Genomic DNA, 21,705 nt, shown 5'->3' with positions numbered 1-21,705 from the left:
ATCCACGGAAGTGTTTGTTTTATGAGAATTTCTTTTAATTAAATCAAAAAATATATCGCCTAACTGTCCCCCACTGGCCAAGTTTCTTACGTAATACACATACCTTGCTATTTACATACCAGTGAAATATGTATCTCTTATGTATATGGACAAACCTATATTGCTAATATCCAATATACACTCTCCAGCAATCACATACTTATATCAATATTCTCCTAGACAACTTCATTAGACGTGCAGCTCACAACAGGAAAAAAAAAAATAAAGCAGCCAAGAAGAGTCCGTCAAACTATCGAGCCATCAATAATAGATTTACCTGAGCAATATTCCGAAAGGCTTAAGAAGCTAGCATCTATGTGTCTATCAAATGAATTCTTAACAATTCTTACAAGTGCAAAATCCTTCACAAGCTATTCACTGCAGGAAAAAAAAAATATCTTCCACTCTCAAAGGCAGCTCAATAGAAAAGATCCTTGCAATCAGATTAAAAAGTTGCTCATTAATTCACTGCAAACGACAAGGACCTTTTAATCAGTTGGTATGAATAATTTATGCAATACATTGTAATTAATTTCTTCTTTCACCAAAATAACAGTGAAAGTATAAATTGTAATGTCAACAGATTGCCATGAAGCTGATGAGAAGGAATTTATCAATTCAATTTAAAACAATGTTTATCATTGATAATTAAGCATAAAATACATGTATACAAACATGCAGTAAATTGAACAGTGATGGCCTATAGCTGTTACCCAACTAAGCCTGTGTCACATTCACAATCCACCAGATAAGATTGACAGAAATTAACCAGGAGACCTGAATGAAACGTTATTCTTGGCAGCACTTTTCCAGGATGCATTATGTTCTAATTAGATAAAATCACTAATTACTTAGAAACAGACAGGATCACTAACCCACAAAATGCCGGAGGTGACCAAAGAAATGAGTATAGAGCTTGATCCAAAACATACATAGGAAACTGACGTTGAAAGTAACATTATCATCAATGTCACATCACATTTTCTAAAAACTGCTTTCTTAATCACAACAATCTAGTGATAAAACCAGAAATAATTTGCAAAAATTCAAAACTCGATCTACATAAATCAGATATAAAATTCTCAACTGCCTCAATTACAAATTATACAAAATTGCAAAAAAGTCCACATAATCAATTATTTATAGATGACACAATTATGACAAAGGCAACATTTCCTGTTGTCAATGAATATTTTAATTGCATGCTTATAGATATATAAAAATCTTATTAATGAAAAAATATTCCTTTCACTACAGTGCCTGCATCCAGAGAAAATTCTTGAAGTCAGAAACATTCACCCCCCTGACCCCCTCCTCACAATCATCAGTAATTACTTTTTCATAGTTAGTAAAATAATTTGATCCATTTACAAACAAGATAAGGTTTAAAATATTTGGGTGTTTGGGCAAGTTGTTTCCAGCTCCTAATAGCCAGAAGAAACAATGTATATCAGCTATGGCTTACTGATAAAATTTTCCTCAGGAAAATGAACCAAACTATCACCTTTCAAGTCCGAAATCTCAAGTTTGGTATTCAAAGGGTAAGATGTAGTATTTATCTGACTAGAATGAAGAGATTTCATTTCTTTCTATAAATCAAACTGATTAATCAAATATTATGAATTCATTTAACATTTCTGTTCTAATAATATCCCTGAATTTTCTTCTTCAGAAGCAATCAAGTCATAAAGTGCCTCTCCTGTGAGAACTATAAATCTGATAAAATGAAAAAAAAATCTAGCAGTTAAAGTGATCAAATATGATTAATCTTAATTACACGAGCATCAAATTATTAATTATAAATCTTTAGATTGCTGTGCACCCATTGATCAATGTTCACCTGTTTCAAAGTGCATATACATGAAGTGATATCCTAAGAATTTCATATGACATTGTCGATCATTATATTGGCTGGTACAATGCAAGATCAAAAGAAATTCCAGTTAATAGTTATATATTATAACAGATAAAATGTACAGACAACATATTTCCTCCAAATTCATCAACTAATTAGTAGACATGGGAGAATACAATCTCTTTCACATCACAAACCAATCAATCAAATAGCCTTGAACCTAAAAACATTGCCGGAGAAGAAGAGATGGGGGGATTAATTCCTGGTAACAATTGACCATGAATATCAATTTTAAGAGGGGGGCTAATGTCTTGGTAACAAAATTCCAAAAAAAAAAAACACAACATCACACCTCATTTACCTTCAAAGCCATCATGTATCTCCAACCTCCAAAAAACAATTACATCCTGAAAAGCCAAAGGGAAGAAAAAATAATAATTGTTCCTCCTCCAACAAAAATCTCTGATGAGCGGAGGTCAACGCAGACAGTGAAGAAGGCATGAGATAATAAGAAAGGCTTGATGAGCTGTGTTTTTGTCATTAATTATGGATTACTTGGGAAGATGTGAAGGGGGATACAGAGTGTGTGGGAGATGGGTGCCAAATGTGTTATCATAACAACCAGCAGTCACACAGACAAACAATGACTGAATATTAGTGCAACTCAGGCAATGCTGTGATAAAGATCAACTGTGATACAGACAAAATTAACATGATATTATAACGATAGTAATAAACATATAGTCAAACTATTATATAGGCATGTCAACAAACCCTTATAATTAAAATACTCCATGGTAGTGTTTTTATTATCAAAATAAACCCAGAGAGATGAAGAATCCCTTGTGACATTACAGTGTACTAAGTACTAATGGAAATGTAAGTCAGAACTCCTTATCAACAGCAAGTCTGGATTCCAATGTATGCACTATTTATATAACATTTTGCTGACTACAGTAATTGCATAATTTTCTTGAGTTCTTTATGTTTGTGTAATAGTCCATTCTCTAGAAGAAATAACTTGGGGGATTGGGGAGGGGGTGTATGCATATCACTTCACCTCCCAAAGAGATTTTAGTGTGAAGTCTGTTAAGGGTGGTCTTTACATTGATCAAATCTGACAAAGTATATGACTGAATCTAATGTAGCTAAGAAATGAAGACCTCTAATTTTCTGCTGGCTTAATGATATCAAATGATGCAGATCAATACCCCTCATCTTCAATCCTATCCATTTCTTTTAAGTGATATTTGTACAAGATGAAGATGATACAAGTTCAACAGATGCAGGTTCTTTTTTTGTCGAGATGTCTAACAAACAGATGAAAGCCAGCTTCATTTTCACATCAAACAAGCAGTAAGAAATGCTACCAAGTACACAAAACAGAAATAATGTAAAACATTTGTAAAATTTCACAATCTCACCTTGTAGAATCCATGGTGGTTATTATGGTAAGAAATTAAAAAAAGAACTTATGTTCTAATGATTTTTCTGAGAAAACAATTCACAAAAGGTACGCATGTATACACGTTTTTTCCCCCCAAAGTCAGTGTGCACTCCTCATGCGCATATCAGACAAGAAACATTAACATAAAACAATGTCATTTAATTTAAACAGTCTGAAACTTTCCATACCCAGAAACCCTGGATCAAATTTGGTATGCAAAAACCATTTAACTTTTAAGGAATGGTGATGTCAAATATAAGATAAGCCAGGGAACCTCCCTGTTTATCTCGCAAACAGTAATTAAAAGAACAGATTCAGGATCTACCAACACTGAAAAAAAAAGTTTTTAAAATTATTATCTCATAACCTTTGATGCAACACTTAACATTAAAAGATAATTTTTCCAACCAAGCTAGCAAGTCAAAAACAAAAGGATTTTAACAATCTTTAGGCGAAATGACTAACTCTAAATGACAGTCATAAAAACTTGGGTGAAGGAGTGTGACTTTGACAATCTGGTACATCTGGTGATGTTTCAATATCCGTTAGAAACAGCTGATTTAGTCTGGGTTTGGTATTGATCTATAGAGGAAGAAATAGCAGCTTTCTTTGCTAATAATCTTCATAAACAAGTTTGATGATGAAAATCTCCACAGGTATATTTTCACCAATAAACACATGTTAATTGGGAAATATGGGATCATAAACTGCAGATCTTCCCTAATCAATGAAGTAATTATTACTAAATCAAGTCGAATTTAAAAGGGTTTTTCCTTTATTCCTCTTTTTTTTTCCCACAGGAGACCTTTTCAATGAGAAAATTGATCCATGGAAGACTATAAATTTCTTACATATCCTGAGTACACTGTATAAATGTCCCAAGTCAAGCATTTCTCCAATAACAGCTTTTAAGATTATATAACAGATCGTCTCACAAATAGAAACCTGAGTCATTCTAAAGACTTCATGAGATGGTGCAGGCAAGTTGACGGATAAGTAAATTAGACAAAACCAAAACCTCTGATTTCTGACCTGAAACTAGGAATGTCATTTGTAAAACAAGACACAGTTAAACAATTTCTCCTCAATTACAAGCACATATAAATGTCTGTCTTTAATGTCAACCTGAGGTAAAAGTCAGTACACACGGAACAAAACTTTCTGTAAGGAAATTATGTATGTGGTGCAGATAACGAATGCACAGGTGAAATTCAAATCCATATCTCTTTTCTGTGTTTCACACAATTCCTTGACCTGAGACAAGTATTTATTCTGTCTGGTTTGCATGAGTATGTAAGAGACTGCAGAAAATGCATTTTCAAGTAAATGTCAGTATGTACACTGCTTAATGTGAAATTAAAATGTGAAGATATAAATACCTTTTTTTCTCACTTCTAGGATAATTAATGCTAAAATCCAAATATACCAAGATAAAAAAAAAAATACAACACAGCTTAGTTATTCCTTCTCAGGTCATAAAATTCTGTTCTTTGTAGTAACTCTGTAAAACTCTTGTTCCCTGGTACAAACAGTTCCTCTGGCTTCAGAAAACTACAACTTTCTGTCAAAAATCCAGTTCTGTATCAATAGTGTCCCCTGGCTATGAGGCTCCATTGAAAACATCATCCATAAAATACAAAAAAAATATTATCATAGCACAACTATTCCAGCTCATAAATCAAGCCTTGAGGCCACCACTGCAATACTCCTGACCTAGGGCCATATTGAAAAGTTTTTATTATCAGCTAATTTTTATCTAGACATTAATGCTGTCAAGTGACCAATAAGTGGCCTAATTCTGATAGAATTCATGTGGACTTCAGAGACCAATTTGTCAATGTATCACAATGAAGAAAAACAGACTTAATGTTTGAAAAAAAGGAAATTTCTAGAGATCAAACTCTTACCTTCAGTGACTTTTAGCAGGGTCAGTGTCGTAGCTGTTACACTACCTATGCAATCAGTTCCTGTCTATAACTAGCTAGGGGCTGAGTCACACTTGTTAAAATTTTTCCAGTTTTTCAATTTGACATGCATTCCGTGAATTTAACATGGTCATGATATTGGAATGACTGACAGGCCCGTAAATCAACACTTAATTATTCTATTCCAGGCTCCATCACTATCACAGAGGCTAGCAATCATAAAAGATATGACAGAGTTCAAAACAAAAATTATTAATATCCGCAAGTACCTGCTGTACAATGTATTACCATTTTCTACAATATATATGGTTATTATTAAGGTCTTTTTATTAGAAAGGTCAAACCTGTGCTAATATTAGCAATCAGATCTTCCAAATATAAATATAATAGTTGTGTGAAAATATTCCATGTTGGCTGACACAGCCTGATATAATGTAAGTCTTGGTCATTAGTTAGCAAGTTTGACTTGGCATGACATGAAAATCTATTTCCCGAAATATCAAAGAGAATCAAGGCTGTTTACTGTATAGTCTGATGGTATTGGATGATACTGTGCCAATATACAGAAATGTCAAAAGCTGTGAGAGACAACAGGATCCAGATTGCTACATATATTACATTACAATCAATCACTCAAAGACAGACTTAAGGGGTGTATTTGACCAGTATAACCATGAAATAACTTAGTCTAATAATTAAGTGATGATTTCATTTACTCATAAACATCTCATTTTTCCCTCTGACTTTGGTGTTCAAGCAACAAGTGATTCAGATAAGGTTTGTTCAAGAGGCTATACATTTTTAATTATTAAATAAAAGTTAACAATTCCACCCTTCCGGTTAACATATGGCATTTCTCATCATCAGGTAAATACCATGCAATAAAAGGAATGGTTAACAAGTCAGTAAAAATTAAAAGTGTTTGGTTTAAATTTTTACATCCTCACCACTCTTTTTCTAGTTTCTATAACCTTTCTAGGTGAACAATACACACACTTCCTCATCCAATACTTACTAAGCAAGTTCAACTAGGCCACAAAGAAGAACACCCTCACACAACATTCCACTCTGATTACAACACAGTGTTAGTAAATCCCAGTGTCACAGAAAAAAAAAACAACATCATCATCAGGTGTTGTTCCCCAAAATCCATGCCATCAGAAGATAAAGAGATGGAGGTCAACAGAGAAACACTGGGACTCCTAGCAACAGAGTGCTCATTTCTTCAGCCATTGTAGTTAGGCAGAACAAAAAGTCCACAGTCTCTCCTTTGAGACAAATCAGTCGGAGGGAGATAAGTGAAATACTGGGTGATTCAAGTGTAGTGTAAATGACCATCCTCCAAGATTTTATGGTTAATGTATTCTCTGCCTTCAACAGTTCAAAAGGTGCTAAAATCCTCTGGTTTTGACAAATTAGATAAAACTATGAATCTTATCATAGTTGTCTATGAATCTTATCATTATAGTTGTATGTGAAAAATTTGTCCTGATTTTACATTTTGTAAATGTCTTAATTTAGTCTTTTATCCTGTAGTGAAATTATGTGAATGCTGCTCACTAACAAATTTCATAATGACTGAATCATACATGGGTCTCAAAAGTGAAAGCTTCCTCTTGTGTTGTAATGTTTGATGAGAAACCTGCAGGAGTCTTTCATGTCATCAGAAAAGCTTAAATGACTATATATACAATAATTTTAAAAAAGAAAATTTTACATTATACCCTCCTCACTGGTATCATCTTATTTCCCACAGACTCATTATTTTTTTTTCTCAAATATTTTGGATAACTTTGTGAGCTATAAAAACTCAGATGAGAGATTCAGAGAAAGAGAGATCATAGAATTCAACATGATCAGGATCCCTTTAGGCTCCAGCAATCATAATTCACTTTTTAAAATCCAAGGTCAACCAACAAATCTATACAAAACTGGATTTCTAATTTTTCATAACATGCAATACTATCAATATTTATACTTACAACATCTCCTTAAATTATATCAACTTCCTCTTATAAAATGATCTCCCTCAGCTTGCCTCCGACTTCAGCCACATTACCTGGGGGTTAGCACATTGCCTCCAAGTCTACAGATGTCTTGGAGACAATGCAATGTTATCTTCAGTGTCTGCAAAGGTGTCCCTCCATCCACACAATCATAAAGATTGATTGTTGTTTTGGAACAAACAGCCACAAATCTTGTTGATAGTTACAGCAAGGCTTAGCAGGAATACCCACAGCAGGGATGTCAAATCAGCTTAGGAACCAAAGGCCATGTCCTCAGAAAATCAGGTTAACATAGGAAGAAGAGAGAGTAAGGAAAAATATTCCGACTATATACCTTGGCCATTAGTTTCTATGTGTGTATCTACTATATAATCATGCTGATGTTTCTTCATTTGCATGATATGATAAATGAACATATGATATATCAAATTTCTTAAGAAATTTATAGAGGATATTCAATGTTTTTTTAGTTGGATATGGAATTTATTTCACGAGTGGGACAGGCTTTTTTGATATTTTCATGAGTGCAAAGCACGAGTGAAAATATAAAAAAAAATCCTGTCACAGGAGTAAAATAAATTCCATATCCAACTAAAAAATATTGAATTTTCTGTTTATTACATTTTCTTTGATTTTCCCTTTGCCTCTGTCTTTTCTTAACACTGTGCCATAGGCTGTGATGTCATAGTTGAGACGACATACATGTAGTTTAGAAATTGTGAGATTGAAAACATTGTAACGTGGATTTTAGCAACATATTTGGGAAAAATTGACAGTTTTAGTCTCTATCAAGAGGTTTAGTTTACTATCTCTATCTTATGATGGGCCAGAAATTATTTTTTATTTTCTATAAATGATATCCATTCACACTGTGAGAGAATATCACTTTGGTATCCTTTCACACTATTAGAGAATAACATTTTTATTCAATAAATAAACCATAGTATTTCACTGTTGAAAATGTAATAAAAATACATATGTCACAACAGTGATTGAACATACTGTTCAGAAAAGTTGTGATGATTTTATGTTATGTAGATGTGATTTGTTTAATTAAATAATGTAATTCTTGCAACATATTCTTATTTTTTAACAATACAGTCATCTCTCTCTCTCCCATCTTTCTCTCTCTTATCAACGTAACAATTAACTTACAACTAAATTTCAGTCCACAACCAGTGCTGTAGAATTCAAAAGAGAGTCATGATAATTCCTTTCATATCTTTAACAACCTCATTAGCACCCAAGGCATGCATCAAGAGATACAAAATATTGACAAAACATAGCGTATCACCACAAACAAAACCCCCCTGCTAGATGCTTAATATGTTACCTTTCAGCATAATACCATGGTTAACAAAAGATGCATATTTCAAATAGTAATCCTTGATTGATGAAACAAATGCGTCCTGAGTTCTTCCGAACAAGACAGCTACTGAACAAATATACATATAACCTTAGTCCTTCAGTAAATCTGTTCAGAGTTAAGCATGTATCAATGAATACTCTCAAATAATATATATTTACAGTAAGATATATCTTGAGCAAATCATACCACACCTTAAAATGATATAACTTCTAACAAAATTGCAGCGAACACTGTAAGACATCCATCCTAGCTTATACACAAATATATCTTGCTTCCAAACACCGATGAATGACCCTACAAATCAGTTGTCAATGGTCAGTCTAAAACAAATCAGTTGTCAATGGTCAGTCTAATAACAGAGCACACTGGATCAAGTCTTTATTCCCATGAGATTCTGAGATCAGGGAATACAAAGCACAGGAAATGTGTGTCAATTACTGGCTTACTGATCCAATATCTTACTTCACTGGGCTCCTAGGTCTGGCTGGACAGCTAATTAAGTCATCAATTCATAAATCTATGCTTGAACATGAACTGCACATAAGTTTAACTCTCTGCTTACAGTTCCTAAGACAGAAAGTCTTGAAAGAAAAAGTATCAATTTCTTATATCAGAATGTTAAAGATTTTTTCACATTCCCAAAAAAAAAAAAAAAAAAAAAAAAAAAAAAATTGACTTCTTCACAATCAGGAAAGTAATTAAAGAAGAGAGATAGCGAACTGAATGAACAAATTTATTCATGATTCAATATTGAGACTTTTCAAGAGTTACACTTTAATTAAAATAAATATGGATAAAAAATAAATGATCTAACCAAAAAATTATTTTTTTAATATCTTTTAGAAAAAAAAAAAAAGGCAAAATTCTAAAATGTCGAGTGAATACATACACTTTTTTAAAAAGTTTATAATAAAATGCCACTTAATCCTGTCAATTGAGTCATGAATTTTTCCTCTGCACATGCATACCCTAGAATAACCATCATTAGATTAATTTGTCCCCCGCTTTCACGAAAGCAAGGGGATATTAAATCTCATTCGTCTGTCTGTCAGTCTATACGTCGATCAGTCTGTCCGTCTGTCACAAAATTTTTAACCTTGGTCATAACTTTTGAATGAGAAGAGATAGGGCTTTCATATTTCACATGTATATCCCTGACCTTTCCAAATATACCATGGTTTTTGACTCTGTGACCTTGAAGTTTGACCTACTTTTCAAAATTTACATCTTTGCTTATAACTTTTGATTGAGAATAGATAGGGCTTTCATATTTGACATGTGCATTACCAGTGAGAAGGTGTTTCCGAGCAAGCTATGATTTTTGACCCCTTACCTTAAAATTTTAAAAAATTTTAACTTTGGTGATCACTTTTCAATGACACATGATAGGTTGTTTACATTTGACAAGTACATTACCTGTGTCAAAAATTTTCTGAATGTGCTATGATATTTGACCCCATGACCTTGACCTTCAAGTTTGACCTGATTTTCAAACATTTCAACAGTGTTGCTAACTTCTAAAGGAGCAAAGATAGGGCATTCATATTTGGCATTACTTCTGACAAGCATTTCCAAATGTACTATGATTTTTAATCACATGACCTTGAAGTTTGACCTCATTTTCAAAAAATTTAACATTGCTAATAACTTTTGATTGAGAGAAGATATGACATTTACATTTGACATGTCCCTTACCTGTTTGAAGACCTCTCAGATTATGTACTCTGGTTTTTGATATTTTTTTTTCACATGTGCATTACTTGTGACAAGACCTTTCTGATTTTATTGTGATATTTGACCTCATGACCTTGATCTTGAAGTTTGTAGTTTTGAGAAGCTATAATCTTTGCCATAACTGTTAGTAATATGTCTCTTTTGTATAACGGACAGACAAGACAGGACACACAAACAAGACAGTAACAATATGTCAGAAATAATGGCATATCCCATCCACTAAGACACCAAAAGCGGGGGACCAAAATTCTTTGAATTTGCTTGTTCTTCCAACTTTTTTTTTGTTCTTTCAACTTTTTATTCTCATTAACTACGGAGTCTTTCCTTAATTGAAGTCCTCGATGCCAAAAGCCAAAAATAACCAGTCAATTTTTAAAACATAGACACAACAGATGTATATAGTGATCAACATAAATATTAAAAGGTATATACACATCACATTAATTTTGTTATCAGTTACTTTGATCCATTAAGTGCAACAGCATTTCCATCTTTAACATACAAAAATAGTTCTTTAATGATTGTAATATACAAGTCATGTGTAGGTGTATTTATAATATCAGGTGTAGGTGTATTTATAATATCAGAAGTCATTGGCCACTCTCTTATTTTTTTATCAAAAAAAAAAAAAAAAAAAAAAAAAAAAAAAAAAAAATTTGGTATAGACAAAATCGATTTCCAAACCTTACTTCCTGTAACATACAACATATTTTGTAACACCCAAGTTAATGGAAATATTCGCTTCATTTTCCTAAATTTTTACTCGAATGTGATTTTTTTTTTTTTTTTTTTTTTTTTTTTTACAGGAGAGATGCATTTCTATTCACAATTTCTTTATCATGCTGATGATGGTCACTTTTCAAACAGTTGTTGGAAAAACTTCCCTGATAAAGTATTCATAAATAATTCATATCCTGGCTAGATCAGTCTATTCGAAAGTCACCGGACCGTCGGTTTTTAGCGGTAAAATTTGGTTCGGGTCGGTAAAAAAATTAAGGATACAGGACCAAATGTCCGATGAAAAAATAAGGTCTAAAATCTGAATTTACATGTTCATATGGTCTTATTTTCCACACATATCCTTTATTCGATCCATTTAGCAGTAATGCATGATTAATTTTAATCTATATCAACCCTGTCATGATCGGTTATTTCTAATTCGAATTTCCTCTGTCATGGAATATAGATCTATAGATAGCTCATACGTAGATTCGGTTGGGTAGATTATTTTCATTACTAAACAAGAGTAACTATTATGAGTTACTTCAGGAAATAAATAAATATATTTTAAAGTGCATTTTCTTAAGTTTTAGAAAAAAAATCTTTGACACTGTATATTTCGTTTGTATGTGTCAAAAAACCAGAAAAAGAGAAAATTGTATGCATTTGTCATATATACTACCTTTAAACAAAACAAAAAAAAACAAAAAACAAAAAACAAAAAAAATAATAATAAGTTTGTTCATTTAAATAAAATCATTTTTTTTTTTAAATAATCTCAACTCTGGATCTATTTAAGGTTCAATTTAACAGTGAGAATACACACCCCCCTTTTTCAATCTCTGAATCATAATGATGTATGAATTAATTTAAAGAAAAAGGTCGGTCTGGTAAGTAAATGCTTGGTCTGGTAAAATATATATTTTTACCAGACCGTATGTCCTGTAAAAATTTTAGACTTTCGCATAGACTGCTAGATGACAAAAAAGGACCTCCTTAATTCACTGACCACTCCAAATGTGAAGTAAGACTCACAAGTCGTTTTAATGGTATGCTAATTCACTTTTATTTATGAGAACTTTATTTTTGTGTAATTATACCCTAGACCAAATTTTCATTCTCGCATACATTTTGTATTATCAAAGATTATAAAATATAACAATTAGTAAAATTAATAAAAATACTAAATATCTCACAAATATAAAGTGTCAAGAAAAAAATTCTTCTTAAGCACTATCAAAAGATCTTGATTTTACATGTAGGTATGGCACAATGAAACCCATGCTAAAGAAACTATTCTCCACACATTATTTTCAAAAGACCATTAATCATATACCTAACTATTATCATAAAATCATAATTAAACAAAGCTTACTTAAAATTAAGCTGGAAATGAATTATTTTAAACATTCAAATCATTACCTATTAATAACTTGTTTAGAAGAAATTTATACACATCATGTCAAATGACTTTTCATTGAAAATTGCTTCTTGATATTCTATTCACAATTTAAATTGCACCTGTGGATAAGATTTTCACTTTTCTCTTTCAATTGATTTTGTTATTTGTGCAAAACCACTAATTAAATCAAAGGTTGGTTGATAATTAATCAAAAAAGCAGCTTCACAGTAAATGTCATTATCCACAATGTCAGTGAAAACCAACAGGGAATATTTTACTCCTCAATTCTAAAATCATTTTCTACCACTGACTTCAAATTACTCAATTATACCTTAGTATGAACATTGTAATGAAATTTTTGTCCTTATATTGACATTATAAAATTTTCTGTTCTCATACCTGGAGTCAATTATGAATTTTTTTATTGAGTCAGACAATATCCTAAAGGAAGAAGAACACCTGTTTCTCAAATGAAGAGCTCAAATTTCAGCAATATTATGATAAGGATAGCTCATACTGGGCAGTTTTTATAAATAAACCTTTTTTTTCCAGTGCATATGCTTGCCCTATTTAAAATAGATTAGTAGGTACCCATTTTAAAATCAATTAAGAAGGAAGTAGAAATTCTGTGTAGTACTACCTTATTTATAACTATATATCCTGCTTTCTAGATGTAGGTCCACACCAGGCCTTAGAATACTGGGATATGATACATACCATGATGCGCCTCAGTTATCTGAATTCAGTCTTTACCATAAATTCAAATAATTTTTAGCCTCTCAGAAATTACTGCCATAAAATCAACCAGTACATGTCAAACATGTTTATAAATACATCTATACTATACTTGCCAATAAATAAGCATCTAAATACAGTTGAACTTTGATATCTCAAACACTGATATCTCGAATACCAAGACTATGTTGATGTTAGTTGATAGACCTAACCACTTTTTCTTTATGTAAAGTGGAGATAACAAGGTTTGACTGTATAATCTCACATTTTCCTTCAGTTTAGTAGAATAAGATACGAACTAGCCCCAAGAACCACAATTCATCTTGCTTAATTAACTTAATAATGTAGTCTTTGACCATATATCTTAAGTCTTAAATATGATATGTATCATTTATGCTGATAAAAAAAATACTTTACTTGATTATTTAAGGTACCATTACAGCTAGTTTTGCCTTATAAAGAAGTGAATCTATTTATCATCAACATTTAGAATGATGGTCTTATTTTCCAGCTAGTCATATAAAAACATACTCAACATGGGTGAATTTAACAAATTCATAGTTGTCTCAACTTTCCCCGCAAGTCCAAAAATTAACAAAAAGGGTGTCACCATAAAACATTGCCAAGGGAGCAACTAATCCTCATAACTTTTAAACAGGTACATCATTTCTAACTTGTATCCCTATAATCTTGATACTTCAAGCTTGAAATCATTTGTATTTAAAATTATAATAGTACTTTAAATAATTCATCATCAAACTTCATCAGAAAGTTTCTTTTTGAGTGAGTATAATGTATAATTCTAAGGATAATTAAACAATTCATTATTGTAAACAAATGAATCTTTATCATTATTTCTTAATGAGAAATTGGATAACAAATATGTACATATCAATCTTACTCATTGTGGAAAAAACAAGCAGTATGCCAAATCATGCTGGCATTCCTGGACATAAGGGGTGGGGCACATTTGTACAGACTCGAAGACTACATCAACAAACCTATATGAGCTACATACAAGCTGCTGAGGTATTTTTTTACCAATATTTTACCATAACTGTAAAATATCAAAGCAACAAGAAACAAAATTTAACTGCTTAGAAATATTATCATTTTCTAAGAAATCGTGACTTACTAGATTTGTTAAGCTGTCCACGCCCTTCAAGACTGAGGTAACCGAACGAAAATCAATACCAATAACATATACACCTAGCAAAGCCATTAATATTAAAAAATATCTATTTCATACCTTTGTAGCTAAAATATCTAATTCCTCACTGAAAACATCTTATATCCCAAAGAATTACGTAATGAAAGTTTGTATGGAAAAACATAATGAATGAAAATGGTCTGAATAAATCCATAACAAAGTTGTCAACATATTGCCACCAGACCCTCTGACACTTAATGCAGGTAAAACACTATTTCTACACTGAAAGGTTTCCATGGCAACACAACATAAAATGGGAGAAAAACTTCCTTTGATTGATTTCAACAAATACAATTATTAACAAATGGGAAAACATGATGGCAATTATTGTGATTAATGAAATGGATAATAAGCATGAGAAGAGAAAAAATTGAAGTCCAGTGTATTAAAAAGGATCATCATCAGATATATTATTATCCTAAAATGTAGATATCCAATGCAGAGTATTTTGAATAGATACTGGTATACCCTTAAAATGCATTCTATGTATAGTGACACTTATGTTTCATTAAAAAAGCCATCAATATGTCCAAAACCTCAAATGGACCTTCTTACCATTTTTATTTACAACTGCAAATCAGTTTTCACAGCCAAAAAAAAAAAAAAAAACTATCTCTTACAGCCACATCCTTGTATCTACGATGTAGTATTGATTCCTCTCAATATATATGGACATTTACATTGCCATTTTATGTCTGTGTGAACAGCTGTGCAACACAATATGTTTTTGTTTGAATTATAAGGAGTATCAAAATCTTTTTATCCATTTTGTTTCATAATCTTCCAACAAAACAATGAGTCACTCTGGTCAACATAAAAATCATTATATTACTAAGCACTGAAGTCTGGGGTGAGGTAGGCATCTTTAATAGTCTGGGGGTGGGGTTTAGCCATGTATCTATGTCTGGGATTCAGGAACCCAGTGCGGCAGTGCAAAATAATTCTGAACTTGTTTTATTCATTATTTCAAATTTCTATTACCACAATTTGGCAGGACCATTAGTCATTAACCATAATCAAAATCCTACTTTAAAATTTTCAGACCCTTCAGACATGGGGGTCTGTTCCTTTCTGACCAACAAGGAATGGCCACATCCAAATGCGACTTCTGTCTTAGCATTTTACATAAGCATCCACCCAACATGTTTAATTTTTATCTCATGTTTACATACTTCAAATGTATTATGTAGCTTAAAAAGAAAAATTAAACTGATTTACACTTTGACATTTGGAAACTAAGTACTTACCTAAAATATGCTTATCACTTCATTGTGAATGCATATCATCTGGAGTCCTTATTTTCTTTTCCAAGAATACAAAACTTCTGAGGCAGCAATGCTGCTAAAATTGAAATTTTTGCATCAATATGCTAAAAATCCTTATAAAACACATTTATAAATGATGTCTCAATACATATATTTCTTCCAGCTGGGAAAGAATTTATAAAAGCTGAAACAATCAATATTTTAGTTCTTAATCTCTCTCTCCATAAAAAAGAACCTAATATTTCCTCTCTCCAATTTCCCCTACACAGAAAGACTTTGACACAACTAATTATTTTTGGCCGTGTTAATTAAGTGCCTATGTATGTTTCAGTAGTGCAAAAATCCTCAGCTATCAAAGGTAAGTAAATCACATTCCATGTATAAGGTGAAAAGTACATCATATATATATCTACATCATGTACACAGCACACTTATAAAAATCCATTACCAGGGTTGTCAATTACACAAATATTCACCCAAACTTACACAGAAATAATGGCCTTCATTGCACCTTATATATTTACCTGTGTGTCCTTGTGACTATGTATATTTCATACCTGTATGTACATTTCTTCACAGTTTTCAATCATTTCCTCTGGGTGTATTTCATTAATCATAGATGATGGTGTAAGAGGCTAATAGGTAAAGTCTCAATGGCCTTAAAGTATAATCAAAGAAGTTTTAAGTCCATTTCAAGATGCAACACACACAACTGTACTTATAAAAACAAGATTATAATTTTAAAAAGATAGTTGAGTCTGTGCTGTAGCCATCATAAAACACTGAAGTAGATATGTAAGCTATTGGTTTAAGTTGTTGAATTGATTAATTATTAATAGAAAGGCACGTTGGTGCACTGGGGTGGTGTTGGGGGGGGGGGGGGGGGGATGGGGGGGGTGCATTCAGAATAGTGAATCTAGAGTGGGCTATCCATCGGCAATGCCATAATTCATTACCTGGTACATGTAACTGTTTTAAGCATTCTGTAGTTCACTATAATTTCAATTTTGATGTGAAAAATAAGAGATCAGTTGGTTTTCTAAGCTTGCTGGAAAGATCCAGGGAGGTAGTTAAGAAAAGCTAGGTATTTATTATTGTAATTCGATCTAGTAAAAACTGATCACTACAGTCTTGGCATTATAAGACCTAAGTTATACTGTTACTTTTTGTACCATTACGTACTGGTTAGACAATAGTGACGGGCAATCAGAATTTTTTTCATAATCAATTATCGGAATAATTGGATGCACTATAAATGCATCATTAATAATTGATTGATTTCAAGTATCAATTTTGATCATTTTTGAATGAAGAATAAATTGGGAAAAATTTTGAGCGAGTTCTAAAATGCACTTTTGATGTAATTTGTATCACTGAATTTATTTATCAAATTATTATTTAGGATTTAGTTACATTCAAAGAAGAATGAATCAAGGAATAATTTGCTTGTAGCTAATATGTTGAATAATCGATTATCAAAATTATAATCAATAATCTATAATTGGGGGCCACTTCGACCAGATACTGTAAACCAACTATTATTCGCGTCATCTTTTATTCGTGATTCTTCAGTTTTAAATCAATATGCGACGATTAATTTTCGCGACTGGAGAAATATTCTTTACAAAAATAAAGCAAAATAAATGGATCGCAGCGATTAATATTCGCGAGTTAAAGAGGCTCGCGAAACTCATGAATATTTCTCACACGCGAATAAAAGTTGGTTTACTGTAATCGATACATCCCCATTACACAACAAAACATGAAACTTCAGATCATATGCATTTTCATCTATGATAAAACAAAATTGACATAGTACAGTTTATCTACATAGTTGCTAACGAATAGCTCATGGCTTGGTCAATTGAGTGACTTTTATTGACTTTATTGATAAAATTGAGAACTCCTGTTGGCCGAACAAACTTCGGGCCACTGTGAAGGGGTCCAGCACAGTCTCTTGATTTAGCTATATAGCTTGAAATAGCTATGTAGCTTTATTCAAAATAGCTTGATAAAGCTATTTACATGCAGTTTTTCACAATTTTTTTTTGTAAGAAGCAGACAAAAAGTCGCAAGTATTTGACTATTTATATATGTACTGTGGGCTATGAAAACAACAACCTAAATCAAAGATAGTTCTTACGTTGCAGCTTTTGAATACTTTTAAGCTAGGGCTGTCATGGTTCCAAAATTTTTCGGGTCGGGTCGGTTCTGTAAATTTTCGGTTCGGTTTCGGGTTTTTCGGTTCGGTTATTTACATCTATTTTAAACCTTAATTTCATGAATTTAACTTGAAAAATCTTTATTTGTTATATTAAATTTACATTGAAAACAAGTCTTAACCATGCGAACGTCTAGACATCAGTGTGTAGAACTACTTGGCCTACTATTAGCCACAACCTGACCATTCCTGCTCGTTTTGATAATTATCTAATACCTCCGTGACAAGTGTTTTGTTATGGAATGAAGTAGATTTCAGTTGTGATGTTTATTTATCACTGTTATCATCATCATTCCTTTGATTTTGACGCCATTTTTTGTATTGAACAGACTCTAATACATAAACCAGACCCGAACCGAATTCCAGAAAAATGCAACCGAACCAAACAACTTGGACCGCGGTTCTCGGTTATTTCAGGTACCCGTGACAGCCCTATTTTTAGCAAAAGATGAATTTTCATTGAGTAACTGTACACTACCTTGTGTGCTTTGAGGCATGTAATGGATAAGTATGATTACTTCAAATAATTATTGTTCTGAATTATTTCTTCTTTATAATTTCTTTGAAGATGGCTAACTTGCATGTCAACATAATTATCTTGCATGTATCACAGTATCTAAAAATTCTTATCCATTCTTGTATTACCATAGTATGAGGCAACATAAAAAATAAAACGAAGAAATCCATACAGATTTCATTTATAAGACATTGCCCCATAAAATTGGTAATGTTATAGAGGGAAAACAGTGTCTTACGCCAGTTAACCCCATTCAGATTGACCCTGCAAGGGGAAATAACTTTAGTAAATGTGAAAAGCATCTATTGTGCCGGAAAGAGATGATCGAATTTGTGATTTTTGTTCCTCAATTTAGGAGACGAATTCCACTATCTTTTAGAATGTGCTTTTTTCAAAAAAAGTTTTCAAAAAAATTTGTTCCAAATATTTTTGATGCTAAACCTAATGTTATCAAATTTCATGACCTGTTAAAATGTAAGGATGCTAAAGTCATTTTTGGACTTGCCAAATTTTGCAAAAATTTTATTTTCAGCAATAGATTGATAATCATAACAAAATTATAACTGTGTAAAATGTGTTGTAATACAGTACTAACCTGACAAGTAAAAATTTAAGGCGATAGCCCGAGTGACCAGTAAAGAAAAATAATTATTTCTAGCCCTGTGTATCATTTGTATTCAAATAGGCCCTACCCCAGCTGGGGTCTTAAATAAAACCTTGAAAATTGAACCTGGTGAAATGGCCGAGACAACATGCATCGGAACAAGAACATACCATGCCTACAGGCCATCTCCTTACCTACACCATATCCATTTTCCATTAGCTTCATAAAGGTGCTGAAGATATATAAATATAAGATACATTTTGCTGTTGGCGCAAAAATGTCATTCAAAAAGTTGGCTGTTCAGACTTTCGCACTTCCGGTGAAAGTAAATCTTACACCCGTGACGGTATAATAATTTCGGCGCCGGAAAGATCCGATACGTAGAACGGCATCAAATTTAGCTATCCTTGTTTGATGACAGATCTAGCAACAGCGATTGATTTTTTTTGTTTTTAATATACATGTACCGACAAAATAATTGTCTTGAAGAAGGTTGTTCGGGCCTACTAACGTCACCGTTTAGTATGAACGAAGAAAGATAACTCGAAGTTTACATTATGATTTAAAAATATATCGTTTTATAGCTCTGTAGGACAAAGTGATTTTTCTTTCCTTGGGAAACTTTTCAAAAGGAGATAGGTGAACAAGGCGTGCAGATTGCCTATAGCTTCAGATATATAAAAATCATATTCAATTTATGAATTACGTATTTAGTAAAAAAATTCTCATTATTGAAATTATAAAATTATGACAAACAAAACTCTTCTGATGAAAATTTTCTCTGCAAAAGTATTCTATTATTTTAAAAAAAATACCGTATTTGCGGGATTCGAACCCTAGCAATAAAAATTCTTAGTTTCGTTTTCCTTTGAGACTAACTCGCTTACCACTACGCTACAAAGTTCATGATAAATATCATGTTTGTGATACATGTTTAAATGGACTTAAGTATTTTCGGAAATATACGAATGTTGTGTCATAAAAGTGTATTTTTAAGGTATAGTGGGTCTTTGCTCCATGTTTTTGTTAGCCCAAAAATGTATATTTTTATGAAACTTTAAGGATAACCTTTAAAAAAAATGGAGCGCAGACCCACTCATATCGAAAAATCATGAAAATTGAGTTATATTATGAGAAAATGATCCTTTTTGTCCTCTTTAGTGTGTGTATGCTAATTCATAGGCAAATAATTTCAATCTTCATGAGATTTTTGCAAATTGTGGAAATTTTTGTTAAAGTATACTTTAATGTTAGGTGAAATATCAAGAAAATTTTTGTTACAATTGAGATTTGATTTTTCACCTTCATACACTGTAAAAATTGTGTTTAGGAAATAAACACTTCTGTTACATGTTTAGATCTAAACGTGTATAGTATTGTGTTTAACAACTAAACACTTATGTCTTAACATGTTTTATATCTAAACGCGTTTAGAAATTAAACACATTTCACTGTAAAGTGCAGAGTTATCTTCCCGGAAATGACACACATATATTTGAACGTTTATTTGAGCGGCTACCTAAACAAAGAAAACACAACAAGCTAAGGTGATGTATCAATGAGAGTTATGACAACCCAATTCAAGGGATAACCATGACGAAATAGTGAAATACGTGAAAGGGCATCTTGTTACTGCAATACATTAAAGGTTTGTTTTCTTCTTCTTTGCATTAATTAACCACGATGAGCAACGTAAATAAAGTTGACTTGGGATATCTTGAATTCGTTCATAGACTTGCAGGAGAGGAAATAATATTAAATGTCATTAAAAACATCTATATTTATATCAGTGTAGTTTCACTAAAATTTGAACAATTTTGTTTTTCAAGCAATGTAAAATACCAGTGATAGTGTACTTTTTCTAAATTCTGGCTTTCTTTCCTACAGGCACCGTACGTAGTCCAGACCGAACTCAAAATACACGTATCAGAGTACCTGGTGTCATCTTCAAACGGAATGTTGTTGTTCCATAATCAACACTTTGAAACTTCATTTGTTGAAGACTACTGTGTTAATTCGACGGTGTTTACAATTATCCTCGTGCATTCGAAATGGATTACTTTCTGACAGTTATTGGTGGGATATAGATTATAATATGTGGTGCTTTGGGACTTGCTGAAAGTTCATAAAATTTGATATTTTGTGATTGACATGAGGAAAACTCTGCAGCCGATTCAAATTATAATGATTATAATAAATATATATATAAATATACATTTTGTATTTTTACTTTAACAATTCTTTAATAAAGCCTTTTAGAAATATTCAATGAAGTTTTGATATTAAATTGTCAGCTTAATATTATTTTCTTAATAATTTTGAAGATTAAAAGTTTGTTATCTATGTGTACGTTATAAATTATGTGTCATTCTGATTGAATTGTTGAGACTAATCAAATCTATCCAATTTTATCTCCTACATTATTTGTGTAAATTAAGTACATGTACATCGCACAGTGTCCATTGCATTGTATTATTAAATACATATCCCAGCGTTCAGTGGCTTTATGGAAAATAATTAATATTGGTTACATATTTTGAAAATTTTGACAATTATGCGCATTTAAAAAACATATACTTTTTGTGCCTAAATTTACGAGAATGTTCTGTTTTTCTGCAGGTACAAATTAAACTTATGATGTGTTTAGATATTAAAC

General features: G+C 32.0%; 1 protein-coding gene across 3 annotated transcripts in view; it reads right to left on the bottom strand.

The window, feature by feature from the left end:
- Positions 1–2,334, bottom strand: part of LOC133203939 (SH3 and multiple ankyrin repeat domains protein 2-like) — a 46,711-nt gene extending 44,377 nt beyond the window's left edge. For 2 of the 3 annotated variants that reach the window (XM_061339734.1, XM_061339735.1), the window contains exon 1: positions 2,256–2,334. The gene's annotated coding sequence lies outside the window, so the exon portion shown is untranslated. The remainder of the gene's footprint in view (positions 1–2,255) is intronic. The other variant, XM_061339737.1, reaches the window with a different exon arrangement.
- Positions 2,335–21,705: the final 19,371 nt, after the last annotated feature.

Source organism: Saccostrea echinata, unplaced genomic scaffold, assembly GCF_033153115.1.
Source record: "Saccostrea echinata isolate AGI-Se365-2 ecotype Australia unplaced genomic scaffold, CSIRO_AGI_Sech_v1 ptg000052l, whole genome shotgun sequence".
Classification (NCBI taxonomy): Eukaryota; Metazoa; Mollusca; class Bivalvia; order Ostreida; family Ostreidae; genus Saccostrea; species Saccostrea echinata.
This window is presented reverse-complemented; position numbering and strand designations above follow the sequence as displayed.